The sequence below is a fragment of the Octopus bimaculoides genome, chromosome 1 (genome assembly GCF_046866305.1).
Source record: "Octopus bimaculoides isolate indiv1 chromosome 1, ASM4686630v1, whole genome shotgun sequence".
Lineage (NCBI taxonomy): Eukaryota > Metazoa > Mollusca > Cephalopoda > Octopoda > Octopodidae > Octopus > Octopus bimaculoides.
Genome location: NC_142928.1, coordinates 195,843,024 through 195,860,220, shown reverse-complemented (window position 1 = coordinate 195,860,220; position 17,197 = coordinate 195,843,024). Strand labels below are relative to the sequence as shown.

General features: G+C 38.1%; 1 protein-coding gene across 3 annotated transcripts in view; it reads right to left on the bottom strand.

The window, feature by feature from the left end:
- The window catches only part of LOC106869897 (lysosomal-trafficking regulator), a 204,809-nt gene that overhangs the window by 170,078 nt on the left and 17,534 nt on the right, over nt 1-17,197 (bottom strand). The window lies entirely within an intron of this gene.

Sequence of the window (17,197 nt, the reverse complement as noted above, 5' to 3'; positions counted from 1 at the left end):
CAATGCTTCTTACGTGGCACCCTCACCAGTGCTTATTGTGTGGCACCATGACATGATGATTGTAAATATTCAGTGACAACATGTCTGGCCGTGGGAACATATTACCTTACCTGGAACCAGGTGAGGATTTGTAACAGAAAGGGCATCTGGTCATACAAAAAAGAAAAAAAACCTACCTCAATGAATTCCACCCGACCCATGACAACATGGAAAAGTAGACATAAAAATGATGATGATGATAACAATGATGAAGAAGAAGAGGCTAGGCAGTTTGAAATCAAAAAAGTAAAGTGTCCATCACTGGTTGCTGTCAGCAGCTGTAATCTTATCTTGAATATCTGAACACTCCCCCACCTACCTCTAACACTGTTAGCTTTGTCAGCACCAATAAAAGACTGTTTTTTATCAAACATACCAAAAGCCTACACCTATTAAACCAACACTCACTTGTCTGAGCCAACTAATCTATTTGCTCTGCATGCTAGAAATAGAAGCCAAAGTCTCTCAAATTACACTCCAGTGTCTTTAAAAGAAGAAAAATGAAGATATCTACATTGGAAAAATGTATTTGGAGATTAACTATTCATGTATTCGTTAATTCTTTTACTAGTTTCACCCATTAGACAGTGGCCATGCTGGAGCCACTGACACAGGTACCGTTGAAGATACTTGCCCAAGGTACCATGTAGTGGGACTGAACTCAAAGCCATGTGGTTCTGAAATGAACTTCTTAACCACACAGCCATACCTGCATTTATGTTTGACACTATATCTGAAAAGACAGGGTGGTCATGGCTAGAAAGGCTCTGGGCTGACCAGGGTCTAAACAACATTTCCATTTTCTCATTATCAAGAAAACTCAAAATGTGAGTACGTGTGTGTGCATGTATGTGTGTGTGTGTGTGTGTGTGTGTGTGTGTGTGTGTGTGTGTGTGTGTGAGTGTGTGTGTGTGTACAGTCTTTTATTCTTTTGTTTCAGTCATTTGACTGCCGCCATGCTGGAGCATCACTTTTAGTCAAACAATTCGACCCCAAGACTTATTCTTTGTAAGCCTAGTACTTATTCTATCGGTCTCTTTTGCTGAACCGCTAAGTTCCAGATACATAAACACACCAACATTGGTTGTCAAGCGATGGTGGGGGGAAAAAAACAAACACAGACACACAAATGTATACATACATATATGTATATATATATATATATATATATATATATATATATATACGACGGGCTTCTTTCAGTTTCCATCTACCAAATCCACTCACAAGGCTTTGGTCAGCCCGAGGCTGTAGTAGAAGACACTTAGTGGGACTGAACCCGGAACCATGTGGTTGGGAAGCAAACTTCTTACTACACAGCCATGCCTGCACCTGTGTGTGTGTGTATATATATATATATATATATATATATATATATATATATATACATATATATATATATATTATTGTGTCTGGGGTGAGTCATTCACTTTTAGCGCCTTATTACTTAACACATTCACCGGTTTTATTTCCACTCATTTACTTATTTATTTTTTTCTAAAATTTTCATTGCGTCTTGCAACCTTTATATATATATATATATATATATATATATATATATATATATATATATACATATAAAAATGGGACAAAAACGCAATAGAGGGTATTAAAACATTCGGACAAATATACAATACAAAGGCAGACAAGAGGAACAACAATTAGAAGGACAGGCAAAAAAAGACGGGTCATTTGTGGCTTTCTTTCCTCAGTCAGGTTTCAGAAGTTACAACCATTTGAGGCAGTTACACTTGAGATGGTTCAATCTAGTTGCCCCCTAAAATGTCTAAGCTAAGAGCATTAGACCCCTTTGTAAGAAAGCTAGCAAATGTGTACAGTACAACGGCAAAAAAAAAAGACAAATAAGCAAAAAGCGGAGAACATGGTACACAATTATGAATACAAACAAAAAGAAAATAACAACAGGTGTCTTTCGACTGAGAACGAATCAAATTGAGCTGGCCTGTATGGAGTGAAAGCCTGAAGGGAGGAACATGGGAGTTGGACCTAAGAGGTGTTGGTGGTTGGCAGTCAGGCCAAGAAAGAAAGATCATGGCTGGCCAGACACTGGTCATGTGGAAGGAGAGAAGGGTAGGTGACAGCAGGATTGGAGGATTAGAAAAAAATCAGGGACAAAGAGAAAGGTACAGAGGAGATAAACGAGTGGGAAATAGTGGGAGTTAAAGAAAGAGAGGGCCAAGAAATGTGAGATATGGATATATGTTTGTATGTCTGTGTTTGTCTCCCCCAACATCACTTGACAACCGATGCTGGTGTGTTTTTGTCCCCGTAAACTAGCGGTTCGGCAAAAAAGACCGATAGAATAAATACTAGGCTTACAAAGAATAAGTCCTGGGGTCGATTTGCTCAACTAAAGGCGGTGCTCCAGCATGGCCGCAGTCATATGAGTGAAACAAGTAAAAGAGTATATCAAAACACATAGTTCCCATGCACACCAAACCGTAAGAGGAGGAGGAGGAGGAGGAGGAGGAGGAGGAGGAGAAGAAGAAGAAGAAGAAGAAGAAGAAGAAGAAGAAGAAGAAGAATACAACAACCAGGAAACTGTAATTTATGACATTGTAAGCCATGCAGTAGTTATTTCCTGCATCTCTGAAATATAAAACAGGAGTTTAAATCATATGTTTTATTCCAGATGCCTGGCAATGAAATGTGTGATGGACGTTTCTACAGAGGAACTGCTAAAGATATTGGAAACTTGAAACATGGAAGCCTGAAGAAAAGGAAAAAAAGAAGAAGAGAAAGAAGAAATATCTACGTAACTCAACCAACCTGCTGTCAGACCAATATGGCCCGGACACCCAATAAAGAAGTTTCTAGATATGGATACTGGAATTGCAAGAAGTAGATAACAGCCAACCCTTCATGAAACCATATCTCATCGTTTAACCCAGTGGTTCCCAAACTTTTTCAGGCTGCCGGCCCATTGGTTCTAAGGCCACATTCCAAGAGGCCCCTCCCCCTCCATGACTTACCATCACAGACAGAGACCATTTTCTGCAGCAAAATTCAAAACAACAGTATTTCACAAATAAAACTTAACCTAACTAACCCTTTATTTTGGTTTTTTTTTTACATCCATTTTGGTCACTCCATTATTGCCCCATTTTTCCTTCAACGCCCCACCCCTGGATCTTTCCACCGCCCACTTTGGGAACGACTGGTTGAACCCTTTAGCATTCAGGTTACTCTGTCAAATGTAATGCTTCTTTATTCGTATTGTTTTGAATTTGTCATGCTTAATCTCATAACTTCAAGATCTTGATGATGAGATTGTTTACTTTTAGAAATGACATTGCAGGGTAGGTGTGAGAGGCCAAATCTCGCAGGTTTGAACATAGAACAGGTAGAATAGTTGGGCTGGATATGGCAGGTTCGAAAGTTAAAGAGTTAAGGGGTGGATAAAAAAGAGAGGTATGCATGATTACTGTAGTCCTACATACACTAGATCTGAAAAAAGACAAGATGGTCATGGTTAGAATGTCTTTAATCATAAGCCTGCTTAACTAGGACTAACCTGGATGTACAGGTTATTGTCTTGACTGTTAAAGTTATATCTCTGAGACATATCTTTGATTCTCTTGATACCAACCTAGCTGAGCCCTAGTTCTATGATACAAACTTCTTGCTTTAAAGCAGGGGTCAGTGAACCAAGGTAAATTACCCCGAGTGGGGTAAAAATGAAATTCTTGGGGGTAATGAAGACTCATTAGACATAAGTAAAATTATATAAAAAAAACGTGTTCCTTGTTACGGTAGAAATTTTCCTTCTGGTCTGAGGAGGCAGTTGAAAGGTTGCTGCCTTTTGCAACAACCTACCTTTGCAAACAAGGATTTTCTACCCTAATGAATATAAAAACAAAACAGGGTAATCGATTGGACCCTGAAAGAAGACTGTATCCAAATTGTTTTGGCATCAAAATGCCCCAATTTTGATGTAATTGTAACAAAAATGAAACAACATTTCTCCAAACCCTGAAGTAAGAAAGTTTCTAGAAAAACCATTTGTTTCATAACGAGGATATTAATTTATTTTATATTTATAATTGTATTCTCCTTTTGAATTCAAAGAATCTATGATTTTCTTCCTTTCAAATCAAGGGGGTAAAAGTGGCATAAATAAATATATTTTGGAGTAATTGATTAAAAAAGTTTTCTGACCCCTGTTTTAAAGTGATCTAAATTAAAATCTTCCATCAAAATTTAGGTTCCAAACATCAGCTTACTAATGACAAAATTATTTTACAAAATTCCTCATTATTTCCAAAATAACTGAAACATGATAACAAAAGGGTTAACCAAAACAAGATTTTTTTCTTTTACCATTACTGGAACTCATCTCAAAGAAGGCCCACTTCTAGGTAAAGGGTTACAGAAAAGGTTGGAGTGGCATTAATGCCATAAAACATCTGGTTATACAGACATGTTGAAGACAGCAAATAAAAAATAAGATGGCAGTAAAAGAGTTGTTAAAATATTTAAATGAAATACGATGAGATGGTAATAAATAGAACTGATAAAAAGAACTGTCGGGCAATAAAATATGGCAATTGAGGCAACAATAAAAAAACTGCTAATAAAACGAAATAAAATGAGATGTTAATAAAACAACCAATAACAGTATTAAAATGAAGGAAACGACCAACATTTTATGGAAGCATTAAATGTAACAAGCCATTTTCTATGATTCCAGTTCGGTCATTGGAAAGATTTTCTGCTAGGTCCAAGTATGTAATATTTTTAGAAATAAAATCTAGTTAGGTCACCAGAAACATCTGCTGCCAAGTCCAAATATGTGACATTCTTAGAAGTGAGACTGTACAGTGTGGCATCATTACCAAATACGTCACTAAGGAGTCTTATTAATTTGTCCCTCCTAACTGGATTACATTTAGATCACATGACTAAGTGCGTTGTGCTCCACTGTCTATCTTGACATGGTTTCTACACCTGGATTCTCCTCCTAATGCCTGCTACTTCACAGCATGTACTAAGTGGTTTGTTTTGTAGCACCAGCACTAGTGAGGTTGCCATGCAGCTAGCAAAACTAAGAACCCCAAGTGAGTGGGCTTTTAACTGGGGGGGAAGAGAGGTTTAAAGTATGAAAGAAGGGTCCAGAGCAGAAAAGGTTTCTTGCTGTAGAGGAGCAATATGGCTACTAGCATTTTTGAAGAGAGTGAGGAATGACAGGGGTGGAGTGTGAAAACAGATAACAGAAGCAATGAAGTGTCTGTGTGGACCCTTAACGTAAGAGGTGAGGAGAAATGAGTGTGGTGGAGTGCAGGAGAACTAGGAGTGTGGAAGAACTAGGAGTGCGGAAGAACTAGGAGTGTGGAAGAACTAGGAGTGCAGAAGAACTAGGAGTGTATGGGAGAGTGAGAAATGGGAGAATGGGTGAAGGGGTAAATATAAAGCATTGAGTGAATAAGTAGGGAAGAGTAGGTGACAACTGTATAGATTATACCATGGTACTCCATCAGTTGCAATGACAAGGGTTCCAGTTGATCCAATCAACCAAACAGCCTGCTCATGAAATTACCATGCAAGTGGCTGAGCACTCCACAGACACATGTACCCTTAATGTAGTTCTCTAGGAGATTCAGCATGACACAGAGTGTAATAAGGCTGGCCCTTTGAAATCCAGGGACAACAGAAACAGGAAGAAAGAATGAAAGTTGTGGTGAAAACATACAGCAGGGTTCACCACCACCCCCTGCCGGAGCCTCATGGAGCTTTAGGTGTTTTTGCTCGATAAATACTCGCGGAATTGAAACCGCGATCCTACGACTGTGAGTCCATTGCCCTAATCACTGGGCCATTGCGCTTCCACATAGATTATATAGGGCACATATGTATAGAGAAACATCATAAAACATTACAATACTGCTTTCATATCTTGGGACACAAACATCTTATTCTCTGCAGTTCTATATTTAAGAGATGAGGAATTATGTACGTTATGTACATTATTTACATTTGACGGATATTTGTCCTCATTTTGTTTGTTGTTAACACAATGTTTCAGCTGATATACCCTCCAGCCTTCATCAGGTGTCTTGGGGAAATTTCGAACCTGAGTTCTCATTCCTAAGGTATTTTTCAATGTTATTCTTCTTCTTATTATTATTATTATTATTGTTCAGGTCACTGCTTGGAATCGAACTCGGAATCTTGGGGTTAGCAGCCCGTGCTCTTAACCACTACACCAAATGCCTGAAACATTGTGTTAACAACAAACAAGATGAGGACAAATATCCATCAAATGTAAATAATGTATCCTAGACCTACATTAGAGTACTGCTCACATATCTGAGAGGACAGCTATTGACATGCAATAAATAATAGCCAAATCGTATGTTACTGTGTTAAAATGAAAAGGACTGATCTGGGACAAAACACCAACTGTGGAAATAACAGACACAGCTAAGGTGACATTAGTTTGGGTGTGTAGCCTCTGTGTGTGTGTGTGTGTGTATGTGAGTAAGTGCATATGTATGTGTATGTATGAGTCAGTCTAGGTGTGCACATGATGCATATACATGTGTGTATATGACCAAAGGCTGTGAAGGAAGACTGTAGAGGGGGGAAGGGGAGATGATGAGGTCAATGTCCTGAATGAGGAGGGAAAAAAACAAACAGGCTAAAAGTAAGAAAAATCTCTGAATGTTACCAGAACTTTGCAACCTTTTAAGGATGATAACAGACTTAATTCATTAAAAATTAGACAAAACGCTTTAAATATAGGCGCAGGCGTGGCTGTGTGGTAAGAAGCTTGCTTCCCAGCCACATGGCTTTGGGTTCAGTCCCACCGTGTGGCACCTTGGGCGAGTGTCTTCTGCTATAGCCTTGGGCCGACCAAAGGCTCGTGAGTGGATTTGGTAGACGGAAACTGATAGAAACCTGTCGCGCGCGCACGCGTGTGTGTGTGTGTGTGTGTGTGTGTGTGTGTGTGTGTGTCACCACCACTTGGCAACCAGTGTGGTGTATTTACCTTCCCGTAACTTAGTGGTTTGGCAAAAGGAGAGTGACAGAATAAATACCAGGCTTTAAAAAAAAGAAGTACTGGGATCGATTCATTCAACTAAAAATTTTTCACGGCAGTGCCCCAGCATGGCCACAGTCTAATGTCTGAAACAAGCAACAGTTTTATGTTGTTTTTATTTAATGAATATTCTATTAATTTCCATTCTATGCTGTTGTGGATGTGGTGCCATTCTTGGACTATTCCAGTAATATGTCAGTTTTTCTGTGAAGTAAGGTTGCTAAACTCTTTGTCATTTCTAAAGAAGGGGATGCTATGAGAGTGGTTCTCATCATACCCCTTCCTACTGGACAATGTAGCTGAGAGAGAGAGAGAGAGAGAGGAAGAATGAAAGGTTGACTGACCCAGTAGTTGATTGGAAGAATGTAAGACAAAGTTGGCACCAGTGGGATCTGAACTCAGACCTCAGAGGGATGGAACAAATACTATAAGGTATTCTATCAGGCTGAGTAAAAAGTAAGCAACGTTTTCAATCAGGAAATTCATCATATTTATTAATTTAAGTAAGTACCATTACAATCAACACATTTTTGCCAACGAGTTACAAGTTTCTTTATTCTGGTAACTTAATAATCTGGAGTTCTGGAGCTGATGAACTCTTTGAATGCACTTTCAGCATTGGTTTGATTTTTTTAATTCCTTCTCTCACAGGAAACCATCAAGGTGCTTCAAAAAGTGGTAGTCGGTAGGAGAAAGGTCTGGGGAATAACTGAGTGGGGAAGAACTTCGTAACCAAGTTCCCTCAACTTTTAGAGCATTATCAATGAAACGTGTGGGCGAGTATTGTCACAAACAATGATTGGCCCTCTTCTGTTGACCAGTCTGGGACAGAGGAGTAGCAGTTTTTTGTTCATTTTGACAATTTCATGGCAATATGATTCTGCAGAAATGGTTTTTCTGGGTTTAAAGAAGTATCAACATCATCACTATCATCATCACCACCACCATTGTGATCATCATCACCATTGCCATCAGCATCATGATTTAACATCCATTTTCCATGTCAGCATAGGTTGGGTGGTTTGAAAGGATCTGAGAGAGCCAAGGACTGCATCGTATCCAATGTCTGTTTTGGTACACTTGCTAATGCCAACCATTTTACAGTGTGTACTGGATCTTTGTTTGTTTGTTTGTTTTATGCCATTAGCACTAGTGAGGTTACCATATGGCTTGCAAGACTATGAACCCCAAGTGGGGAGAGAAACTTTATGCTTTGAGAATAAAGAATAGAGAGGAGTAGGGTGTGAGAGAAAAGGGGCTAGAACAGAACAGGTTTTTTGCTGCAGAGGAGTGACATGGCTACTCACATTTTAGAAGATGGGGAGAGGTGGGGCTGGAAAGGGGCGAAGAAAAAAGAAGGGGTGATGTGATGTCAGAGGTGGGTAGGAATGAGCGGGGAAGTAGGGAATGCCTCATGGTGTAGAGCAGCAGAATAGAAAGGCTGTTACAGTAAACAGAACAAAGAGTGGTGATATGCTTTGGGGTTGGTAATAGGAACGGTTGGGGAAGAGAAGAAGGGGGCAGTGTATGAGGAAGATAAGGCATGTGATCCCAATGAGAAAGCCATAAACTTAAGCAGCATACATCAGCAAAATACTGAGGAGAGATTCGTTTAGATTAAGTGGGACAGGATACGAAATGAATGCTGATGTATTCACTTAGGTGACAACAAATACCACAGCTTTTTGCCTAATATTCTAATTTTCTGAGACAAACATATATATATATGTGCGTGTACATAATATATAAACTGTAAACCACAAACACATCCTGTTAACAGAACATAATAAGCTCCATACAACATATACCAAGCACCACACAAACACACACACACATCAACCGTACAACCACGCACACACTTGCACCATGTGTCGACTATACACCCGTATTGTGTATCAAATATTTACCGTGTTCCAATATAAACAGCATGGCTGATTGATTCTTCATGGCTTGCTTTGAAATACCACTTCTTGTTGTTGTTATTGTCCCTATTGTTGACTTGATTCACCAAAGAGAAAACTTCAATCACATCATCTAAAAGCTACATGCACTACAATCAAATATTCATTCTACTCTTATATTATTATTATTATTATTATTATTATTATTATTATTATTATTATTATTATTATTATTATTATTATTATTATTATTATTATTATTATTATTATTATTATTATTATTATTATTATTATTATTATTATTATTATTATTATTATTATTATTATTATTATTATTATTATTATTATTATTATTATTATTATTATTATTATTATTATTATTATTATTATTATTATTATTATTATTATTATTATTATTATTATTATTATTATTATTATTATTATTATTATTATTATTATTATTATTATTATTATTATTATTATTATTATTATTATTATTATTATTATTATTATTATTATTATTATTATTATAAGGCGGGGAGCTGGCAGAATCGTTAGCGCACTGGACAAAACGCTTAGTGGTATTTCGCCCACGACCATGTTCTTGAGTTCAAATTCCGCTGAGGTTGACTTTGCCTTTCATCCTTTTTGGTCAACAAAATAAGTACCAGTTGAATACTGGAGTTGATATAACTGGCTCCTCCCCTCCCCCAAAACCACTGCCCTTGTGGCAAAATTTGAAACCATTATTATTATTATTATTATGATTATTATTATTATTATTGATACTACTACTAATACTACTGCATCATGATATTGGTGGATTGGCTGAATCAAAAACTGCTTTCGGTGCATTCATTCCAGCTCTTTGCATTCTGAGTTCAAATCATGCCACAGTCAACTTTACCTTTCGGGGTCGATAAGAAAGTACTGGGGTTGATTCAATCAACTTGTTCCCTTCTCCTCAAAATTGCTGGCCATGTGACTAAACTAAAAAGAATTATTTTTTTACATTGATGTATTTTTTTTGCAAGTTTCTTGATGTCATATCATATGTTAAAGCAGTCATTGTTTAACTTGGGATGGTCATATTTCGCCAATTAAACAGGGGCCATCTATCTCTATCCTGCTGTCTACCACTCTTTCTCTCTCTCTCCTTCTCTTCCCTCAGGTTGAGTAACCATGTATTTCCTTTGCGACAGCACACCTGTTTCTGTCTTCATTCCTGATCTCTCTCTCTCTCACCAGGTAGCCTTGTACTTCCTCTAAAGCAAGACACCTGTTTCTGTCTCTGTCTCACTCTAACCTTTCATCATCTGACACAAGATCACCTCCTCCAATGCCCCCTCCCTTCTCAAAAGATTTTATTCTTTGTCTTGCAAGGTACTCGGTGACCCTGTCAGTGTAGGTGCCACTTAAAATCACCCAGTTCACCCCGGTTACTCCCATCCTCTCTCCTGAAATGTGAGTAACTGTGTAGCTCTTCTATAGTAAGAAATTTGCTCCATTTTGTCCCCTTTCTCTCACACTTTAATCCCTCGTCATATAACATAAAGCCACCTCTCCCTTTACTGTAACCCCACTCAGTCAAAAGGAATCTTAGTCTTGCAGACTGCAATGGCACTCTCCTTCATGCTGGTGTCACACAAAAGGCATCCAGTACTCACTCTAAAGTGGTTGGCATTAGGAAGGGCATCCAGATAACGTAAAAACTATACCAAAGCATGATGTAGTCCTTTAACTTGATGGATTCCATCAAACTGTCCAACCCACATGAGCATGAAAGAGGGATGTTAAATGATGATGACAATGATGATGATAAAACAAGCAAATTCACTCCCTGTGAATCCCTTAATTCCTAATGAAGCCCTGCCATAATTTTATTAACTTTCGGGGATCAGTATGGACCACTTTAAGGCAGCAGGCTGACAGAATTGTTAGCACACTGGGAAGAATGCTTAGCGGCATTTCGTCCGACTCCAAATTCTGCTGAGGTACACTTTGCCCTTTGTCCTTTCAGGGTCGTCAATAAGTACCAGTTGAAAACTGGGGTCAATTTAATTGATTTGCCCTTCCTCCGAAATTATTGGCTTTGTGCCAAAATTTGAAATAATGAGAGACCACTTTGCAAAGTCCTGCTATACAGGGTTAAGAAGTGTTAACAGAGATCAACCAAACAATCTGTTCTGGAGGACTTTCACTCTGGCCATTATGGACAACTTCCAGAAATCTCTGATCCTTCCCCAAAAAATAAACAAATAAACAAAAATAAACTTTGCCAGCTGCCAAACAAAATCATATTGGCTAACTGATTGATGAAAGTGAAAGTAGAAATGTAACTCAAGCATTGCTTAAGTATGAGACAGAGTCTCTCTCTCTCTCTCTCTCTCTCTCTCCCTCAAACACACACACACACACACACAAGGTAGGTGAGATTGCTGGTTTGGAATACACTGTCCAGGTACAGTAACACCATCAGAGAGGCTTATCCAAGATGTGTACAGAATAACAAAGTACTTGTGTATGCATTGATTCAGTATCTGAACATTGCTGGCTTGTGAAATTATGTAAAACAGCTGCTGTTATTTGTATAATAAACCTAATTAACAGCAAAATCCATCATTAAGTTCACTTCACTGCCTTCTTTAGGCTTTTGAAAGAGATTGGTGAAAAAGATTGTATGTTGGACATGATGTAAAGAAATGAAGATACAAAATCTGTAGGGAGAAATTTTTTCTCAACGATAAAATCCCACAACAAATGTCATTTACATTCTAGTCTAGAAACTGAGGTTGGGAGTAAGCAAGGGCAAGCTTCTAGTAGAAAATCCAGCTCCAAAAAAGCCTCATGATAGCAAAGGAGAATGGGTTCCAGCCAGCCTAAAGGTTGGGGTGAGTTGCACCTACCTACCTCAGTTGCTATGGTATTGAGGTAGATCCAGCCACCATCGTTAACAGGGACAAAACCCGGATTTAAAACACTGGATGATGATGTGCAGGCATGGATGTGTGATGAAGAAGCTGGTTTCCTAACCATGTGGTCTCAGGTTCAGTCCCTCTACACAGCACCTTGGGTGAGTATCTTCTACTAAAGTCTCAGACCAACCAAAGTCTTGTGTGTGGATTTGGTAGATGGAAACCGAAAGAAGCTAGTGATTCATGCATGCGTGTGTGCACACGCGTGTGTGTGTGTGTGTGTGTGTGTGTGTGTGTGTGTGTGTGTTGACATCAAGTGATGATTGTAAATGAGCATTTTTGTCATGTAAGTTATACTTATCATTTCCAGACTTCCATGAAAAAAACTTCTCTGGCCATGGCGGGGGGGGGGGGATTATTTCCTTGCTCAGAAACAGGTGAGAGTTGGTGAGAGGACAGACATCTTGCCATAGAAAATTTGCTTTAACAAATTCCTTATGACCCATGCAAGTGTGGGAAAGTGGATATGAAATGAGGATGATGTGCAGAAATGCAGTAAAAATAAATGTACACATCATTATTTTAATCCTTTCTTCTTCGTGTACTTGTACTGAACTAATTCCAGTTTGTCAAGCCTCATCACACACCAACAAATGCTTTGCTTGTTATTTTCTATGAGAGAACAAAAGTTTCTAACTAGCTCCAAGTGACTGAGGCAGTGTCTACCACTGAGGAGAAGAAATCACATAAAAACACCAGTATTTGGTAGTCTGCTGGCATCATTTGGAGCTTGATGTGTCTTTGTGTTCAAAGTCTCTAGGGAGAATTTTTTTTTTTAACTGAGACAAAAATCCCACAGCAAATGTCATTCCCCAAGGTCTTAAAAACAGATATCCACATCGTTACTTACCAGTTTGAGCAAACCCTCATCAACTTCTGCTTAGAGAAGGCAATGGCAGTCTTTACACCCCCTTCTCACCCCAGTGAATTTATTGAAAAGGAAGTCAAATTTATCATGTACCTTATAAGCTGAAGAACACAGATAAGTGAAAGCATTGGCCTTTACAAGTTAGGCTAACTTGTGAGTGTCCATTTATAGAGATGTCACATTTTATTCCATTTGTATACTTGTGACACTGGAGAACAGTCCATCACATTTCTGTATTCTATGTGATTTTTAAGAGAGATTTGGCTACTGTTCCTAGCAGTTAAGTCTAGTGTTGAAGTAGTAAGCAGTATGATTGTATCAGAGGCTTGTTACATTGAACGTGGAAGCAACACACCATGTAACAGAATGAGATGGTGTCTGTTAGGGTGAGGGGCCAGAGTCAAAGATACACCAACTGTGACCGTATGTCTATCCTTCAGACATATGTGTCTAGGAGTACATTATCAAATGTGTTCCTCCATGTTGTTGAACTTGTAAATTTATGATCAATGTATAATGTATAACCATCCTGCCTTTTATCCATAGTGTATTTCGTACTACATTATCAAATGTGTCCATCTTTGACATTGTTGTTTAACCCAAGGCAGCTTTGAATCAGTAGATCAATGACGAAGGATGCTTCAGCAACCTTATCCAATGTCTTTCCTAGCAGAAGGTCACTTGACTAGTATTTTTAGCAGATCAAGCCAAGACCCTTTTTTTTTTCTCTTTTATTTATTATTTTTATCAAGGTGTTGTGCCCAGACACTTCACAGGCCTTCAGAGACAGGTAATATTTATGTCATTAACTTTTTCATTAATACTGTTCTATAAGAGGAATTCCGTACATTATTTACTTCGGACGGATACATGTCCTCATCTCGTTTATTGTTATCACAACGTTTCGGCTGATGTACTCTCCAGCCTTCACCAAGTGTCCTGGTGGAATTTCGAACCCACCTCTTTATTTGACTAATGGGGTACGCTGTTCTCATTCCTAAGGTATTTTTTGCCGATGTTATTATTAATTCAATTCACCTGGAATCTTGGGGTCACTAGCCCACGATCTTAACCACTACGATATATGCCCGTGGGCAATTATAGAGTGAATTTTAGGGCTTATAAACCTGTTATTTTCCTTTCCTTCCTTAATACCAGTTCCCATATGCTATTCATTTCTGCACTCGGTCTGCGTAGGAGGTTGTTGTGTCCTAGTATATGTGTTGCTTCTTTTAGTTTTCGTATTTTCCAGTGGTGTTCTCTGTCAATTATTTTAACTTCATCCTACAGAGGGAGATGGTCTCCTTTTTTTCCATACATGATCAGCTAACTTTTATTTCAATTGATTTTGAAAATGATGAAGAATTTAGAAAGAATAACTTTGTCATTAAACTGGTGTTTGGAACATAAATTAACATGAGATTTTGATGGAATAATGGTTTTAACTTAAACATGAAGTTTGTATGATGGAATGAAGGGCAGTCTTGGATTGGCATCAGAAGGGTTAATGCTCCACTTAAACAGCTCTAAGTCAACATCTACAAGAAAGCATGTGCATGTGGGAGGAAATTCCAGAATTCTTACATTCTGGGAACTAAGGGCTAGATATAGGGGTTAGTAAGGAGTCAGGAAAAGGGACAAACAACATAGATGCACTAGCATAGCTAGAGTGTGTGCTGCCCAGGGTGGCCTTTCCATTTGCCACCCCTGGACTGCACAAAAAGCACATTGCCTACAACAGATCCAAAAGTGCCACTCCTTTAAAAGTGCTGCCCGGGGCAGACCGTCCCTACCTAGCTACACTAGTGCATAGAAGACATGTCATGTGTTTTCATCTCTATGGCTGGTTGCTCTTCCTAACACCACTCCTTTCACAGAGTGCTGTTTCTTATAGCACCAACACTAGAGAGGTTGACAAGTCCAGAATGAGACAAAACTAAAGGGACCTGATAACCCTATGCTTTCTCAACACTCATGGCCATCCACTTTATATATATATATGTTCAGTGCACCAGTACTAGAAAAATTCACACACGCACACATATGTATATTGAATACATGTGCTGTGAAGCACCATGACATGTAACCAAACTCAGTAGAGGTTTCTAGTGACTTGCAAAATCATATAATGTTTCTACAACTGTTACGTAATTATGACAATAATCTGTTGAAACATGTGTATGTTCTATAAAGCATTAAGCATCATATTCGTTTTCTATAATTATTAATCATACACACACATATATATATATATATATATATCATCATTTAACATCCGCCTTTCATGCTGGCATATCTATATATATCTATATATGTATGTATGTATGTATGTATATTGGGTTGGTGCATAATTATTGTGGCTTTTTTTCAACAAAAATAATAACATGTAACAAAAACATCTTTAAATGATTATTCCGGGGCATATTCACCATCTACTTCAATTACTGCTTTCCATTTGCTTGGCAGACAGTCAGACCATCATTTAAAGATATTTTTATTAAATATTGTTATTGTTTTTGTTGAATAAAATTTGAAAACAAAAAACGCAATAATTATGCACCAACCCAATATATATATATATAGATATATATATTACACACACACACACACATACATATATATATTGAAGTTTATGATTTACATCTGAGAAAACTAAGACTTAAAGAAAAAGGACTCAATACAGGAGTGATTTGAGTGTATATTTATTTATATCAAACATATAAAGAGTTGTGCAAACATTGGGATATTTCAGCCATTTCTGAAGGCGGCGAGCTGGCAGAATCGTTAGGAGGCCGGACGAAATGCCGCTAAGCATTTCGTCCGTCTTTACGTTCTGAGTCCAAATGCCGCCGAGGTCGACTTTGCCTTTCATCTTTTCGAGGGTCGATGAAATAAGTACCAGTTACGCACTGGGGTAGATCTAATCGACTTACCCACTCCTACGAACATGCTGGCCCTGAGCCAAAATTTGAAATCAATATTTCAGTCATTTCGAAACGTTTAGTGGCATTTCGGCCGTCTCTAAGTTCTAAGTTCAAATTCCGGCGAGGTCGATTTTTGCCTTTCATCCTTTCGGGGTCGATAAAATAAGTACCAGTTGAGTACTGTGGCTGATGTAATCGACTAGCTCCCTGCCCCCGAATTTGCTGGCCTTGTGCCAAAATTTGAAACCAATATTTCAGCCATTTCTCAGACACAGAAGCATTCACTTTTATTTATTTATATACATAAGCACACATATACATTTAAACGTGCGTGCATGGGTGTGTACATATATATATATATATATATATATATATGGAGAGATAGATAGATAGATATACACACACACACACATTACTCATGCTTAATACACACGTATATATACCTACTTAAACATATTTGCCAGCATGGAAAGCGAACGTAAAATGATAACTTTCAGTCACACACACACACACACACACACACACACACACACATTACGTACACAAGCATACATATTAATACAACATAGTCACATAAACACGTAGCAGTCACATAAACATGTATACACACACATTCCTGAATAATCCGTCTTCTCCGTCCGTTTCTCAACCATAATATGTATCAATCACAAAATATGGGAGTTATTGTATCTCACAAACCCTATACAATAGTTTGTCTCGACGAAGAAACCTCTACGTGATCGCACGACCCGCTAGAAATAGCAGCTAAATCTCTTACCAATTTTTGGAAGTACCATATATATATATATATATATATATATATATATATATATATATAGTCCTCGACGTAGTTTTACATAAAAAATAACAATGAATTAAACAATATTTTCCCGGATTCGACACTGCTCTCTGCCAGGGTTAAATTCCGGCCTAAACAATAAGTATCTGTCCCTTACAGAGACATGGAAGCGGGGGCGAGATGGTGGTGGTATGGCGGGGGACACAATTCTCGTGATTTAAATTAGTATTGTTTCCATGACGACTCGAAGTTCAGGTTCTGCTTTTCGTGGAAATTTCGCAAGGAAATTTGGTGTGTCTTAGGAGAAGACGTGTGAGAGTGTGGTAAGGTCGGTATCCATATGTGATAGTGTAGACAATAGCTACCTTTATACATACATGTGGGTGTATACAAGATGTTTGTATGATATATATTGGTAGTATTCTATACTGGAATGTTTCTACCCGTCTATAGAGAGACTGACTTGGTCCTCATAATATGATGTCAAAAGCCGTTCATAGAACGTAGTTTTTTAAAATTTTTATGGCAGAATAAATAAGGTTGGATTCTCGATATGGAACTATAAACACACACAAATATACATACATACACACATATATACACAGAAAACACACACAATCTGAGGGTTTTG